This window comes from Saccopteryx bilineata, chromosome 9 (genome assembly GCF_036850765.1).
Source record: "Saccopteryx bilineata isolate mSacBil1 chromosome 9, mSacBil1_pri_phased_curated, whole genome shotgun sequence".
Classification (NCBI taxonomy): domain Eukaryota; kingdom Metazoa; phylum Chordata; class Mammalia; order Chiroptera; family Emballonuridae; genus Saccopteryx; species Saccopteryx bilineata.
Window position 1 is genome coordinate 48,414,541 of NC_089498.1, and position 4,661 is coordinate 48,419,201.

At 35.5% G+C, this 4,661-nt stretch overlaps 1 non-coding gene across 1 annotated transcript; it reads right to left on the reverse strand.

Moving 5' to 3' along the window:
• Positions 1-3,461: 3,461 nt before the first annotated feature.
• Positions 3,462-3,537, reverse strand: TRNAV-CAC (transfer RNA valine (anticodon CAC)). Its single transcript has one exon. It is a non-coding gene; the product is annotated as a tRNA-Val (tRNA).
• Positions 3,538-4,661: the final 1,124 nt, after the last annotated feature.

The following is a 4,661-nucleotide window of genomic DNA, read 5'->3' on the forward strand; positions in this document are numbered from 1 at the left end:
ACAAGTCAAAGCTACCATGAAATACAAACTCTCAACCATTAGGATGGCTACCATCAAAAACTCCAGGTAATAATGTGTTGGTGGGGATGTGGAGAAATCAGAACCTTTGCACACTGTTGGGAGGATTGTAAAGTGAGGCAGCCCCCATGGAAAACAGTATGAAATCTCCTTTAAAAATTAAAAATAGAGCTACTGTACGATCCAGCGGTCCTACTTCTGGGTATATATTCAAAATCATTGAAATCAGGATCTCAAAGAGGTATCTGCACACCCATTTCATTGTAGCATTATTCACAATAGCCAGGATGTGGAAAGCACTTTGCAGAGATGAATGAACAAAGAAAATGTGTTATATACATATAATGAAATATTATTCCACTTTATAAATACAGAAACCCTGTCATAGGCTACAAAATGAATAAACCTCGAAGTCATTGTGCTAACTAACATAAACTAATCCCACAAAGACAAATACAGCCTCATTCCACTTACATGAGGTACATAGAGTAATCAAGCACAGAAAAAAAGTAGAATTGCGGTTGCCAGGGGCTGGCAGAAGTGGGAAATGCGAGTTGCTCAATGATTATAGAGTTCATTCTTGCAAGATGAAAGAGTTCTAGAGATCCATCTATTTACAACCATGTGCCTATACTGTACTGTATACGTAAACATTTTTTAAGTAGGTAAATTTATGTTATGTGTCTTTTTATCATAATAAAAAGGTATTTTTCACTGGAATTGAAGTGAAATCATTTGAAGACCATTGGTCCAGCCCAGATCCCTCATTTTATTTTTGAGGAAAGGAGATCCGAGAGGAAAGTGAGTTGGTTCAGTTCACATGGCTAAACAGAGAGGATGTGAGGGAAAGAACTTTGATCTTGGCAAGTTCTCAGCTACAATATTAAAATCTAAGTTAAATCAGTGAATACCAGGGGGTAAGCCCAACAATGACTCACCTGGAAAGAATTATTTGTCTAGTTTTTTAAATCTCTTTTGGACATTATAGATAGGTATCTTTCAGCAAACCCAGTTTGGTAACTCAATAGGATTATGCTAACAGAGTAATGCATAATCAACTGACACTTTCCTTGAAATAGTTCAGAGTTCCCTGAAATGCACATACGCTAAGGAGTATCTTGGTCTGAGATGGTACCACCCCAGAATGAGGGAGTCAGAGTGTGAGAGGTTAGTATGTATAAGGTAGAAATGTCCAAAGTGGCTGCGCCTGTCTATGTGCATAATTATTTTTATATTTTTTCACAAACTTGTAAGGATAACATATAATAGCATTTATCAATATCTAAACACATGAGTATATGCTTATAAATGTACGTATTTATTACATTGTAATAAAAGACAGATATTGCGCTGTAAGTATGTATCTTTAGATTCCTGTTTCCTTGTTTAAATCTAATATGGGACAGAAGACTTCCTAAATTCTCTATTACATGTACAGAGAACAAAGACCCAGACAAGGGGTGGGTCCTTGGTCAGGACACAATCTGAATTTACCTCTATGGTCTATGAACTAGAGGTGAATAAACAATGATCTCGAACTTTATTTGCTTGATTTTCTTGAAGTAAAACCCAAGCTTTGGATTAGACAGATCTGTATTCAATTCCCAACCGTACTTCTTATTTGCTGTGTCACATCGGCAAGGTTACTTGATATCTCTAAGCCTTATTTCTTCATCAAGAACCACAATAACTTCTTTCTGGTGGGATCATTGGGTGAGCTTGATCAGATAATACATGTAAAGTGCCAGTCTCTGTGTTTGGGGCCCACAGGGAACACTCAATAAAAACAATACAATTATTAGCTCTCAGCTCTCTTTCCGTACTTCAAAGTCATTTTTTCCTTTAATAGCTTAATGCTCATAAATAAAATCAAAGTAACCATTATTTCTTGAGCTCTTTACATGTATAACACACTATAGTGGGCTGCACAGCATGACCTGGGAAATAATAAGTGTAGTGTCCAATTGTTGACCAACTGCTGGCACTAGGATGTGTGGAATTAACAGACTTGCTTAACAGTTTTTCCCCACATTTTCTAATCACTTATACACAGTGTGTGGTTGGTTCTGTTCTTTGTCTTGCTATCAGATATAATCCTCCCCAGGCGACAATTAACATTTTATATGTGACTCATGTAACAATCTGTTTAAAATTCACCCAGAGGCTCTGATCTCATGAGTTTTATTTTTTTTTTAACTCTAGCTCCCACTTGCCTAATAAGAACAAATGCCTCTATTGTCTTTGTGTATTATTATTATTATTGTTGTTGTTGTTATTTTCAATCGATTGAACTCAATTTAAATTCTTGCTTAATCTTGCAAGAAAATATTGGAGGTGTGTTTGCAATATCCAGAGATCATAACAATAGTTCCTTAAAGTTTTCTTGATTCATCCCTCTCACCCTTGACATTTCTTTTCTCTTTAAACCTCTCCTTTTCCCTTCTTTCCATGGCTTCCCAATTTTTCTGGGTCTCCAATATGCATGGTTTTTCCTGTCTGCCTACCTATTTTCTTTCCTTCCTTCATTATTAAATGTAAGTTGGTTTTAATTGTAAAGCTAATAAATATATAATTCACATTATAAAAATTCAAATAATTCAGATAGTCAAACTATCCCTTTGAGCACCAATCCCTAGTCCCACTCTCCTTCATAGAGATAACCACTGTTAGTAGTTTATATATGTTCATATATATTCTTCCATATCTTATTCCTTTATAAATAGTAAATTGATTTATATAAAATTGTTGTTTTTATAGGTCACAAATGGTCAAATGTAAGCAATTTCCCACAATGATTTAACCTACTCTCTTCACACACACAGCCACACACACACAAAAGTGTAGTGTTATTTTGTGAATTTTAGAAACAAACAAAATCAAGCTTTATTATAGTTTTTTTATGTTGTAATGCATCCTAAGATCTTCTAAGTCAGTGCATGTAGTTCTACCTTATTCTTTTTAACTGTTGATAAAAATTTTTAGTATCAATTATTTATTCAACTTTTCCAAATCTCAATTTCTCTCTCTCTCTCTCTCTCTCTCTGTCTTTCATCTATTTATTTTTTGCTATTATAAATTTCAAAATACTTGTGCTTTTTTGCTTATGTTAGAATAGTAACATTTACTTTTTAAAACATTTTTTTAACTTTTTTTTTGTATTTTTCTGAAGTGAGAAGCAGAGGGGGTACGGAGGCAGAGAGATTCCCACATGCGCCCAACTGGGATCCACCTGGCATACCTACCAGGGGGCGATGCTCTGCCCATCTGGGGCGTTGCTCTGCTGCAATCGAAGCCATTCTAGTGCCTGAGGCAGAGGCCATGGAGCCATCCTCAGTGCCCGGGCCAACTTTGCTCCCATGGAGCCTTGGCTGCAGGAGAGGAAGAGAGAATAGAGAGAAAGGAGAGAAGGAAGGGTGGAGAAGCAGATGGGCACCTCTCTTATGTGCCCTGACCGGGAATCGAACCCGGGACTTCCACATGTGAGGCCAATGCTCTACTGCTGAGCCAACTGGCCAGGGCAACATTTACTTTCTAAAGCAAGGGTTTATTGAAAGAAACAAATTAGAAATTATTAGGTATTATTACCTACAGAATTAGTTGATAACATAAGGTTGTACTAGTTAATGTTGAGCTCACTTTTATTTATTTTTTTTAACTAAATGTGAGATTTAAGATAGAGATAGTAGTGGTCAAGCAAGCAATATTTTCCATCCTCTTTGCCTTACAGTGTCCTTCCCAGATTCAACATGTTTTGGTCTTTGAGGGTCTTACAATTCCGTGTTCTCCAATGCTATCTGACCTTTAGGAATTTCTCCTTGGGGTTGCAGGTAGGCCATTCTTTTTATAGTAAGCAGAGAAATAAAATTCCAAAAGCCAGTTTCCATGCTTCTTAATTTATTAATCTTTTCCATTATGCCATAGAATTTAAATACCTGAACTGCATGGCTTCAAGTTTTTCTAATATCATGTTTTCTCTTTTGTATTTTTCTAAAGTATAGACACCTCAAAATTTGAAGGACTTCTTTTTGGCTACCAAATAGTATTTAATAATCAATACATTTGATTTTATAAGTATATATCACAGACAGAAAATATATCAAATGTACAAGTGTGATTGCATTGAGTTACTATGAGTTTGGTTCAAAGTGAGAAAACGCATATTCGAGTCTGTCTCAGACTCTTTTGAAGGTTGATGTATCATTTCCTCAAGCTATTCAAAAGATTGAAAAATACTCCGGGCCTCTGACTACACATAGAAAGTGAACAAAAGTTGGGGCTTCACATAGTATAGCATAGAGTCTCATTTAAATAAAGAATCTGCCAAATAAAGAAATCTGGGGCATTTAAAATGTTTATTAGAACCTCCTGTAAAACATCTATGAAGACCCAATTTATACCTAATGGTAAAATTCTCCTTTCCTATTCCTTCAGAAAATTCTTGTTTCCCAAAAGTCCATATTTTGTGGTTGGTTAATGCTCTGACATGTAATATAAAGAGCAGTTTACAGAAAATGTTGGCACCATTTTAATTTCTTAGTGGCTTGCAACATTGTATATTGTATATAGGTACATAAATCTTTGTAGTATTCTGTGCTTAGTAGTATAAATGTTCTGGGCAAGTTTTAATATTTCAAATGCCTTTG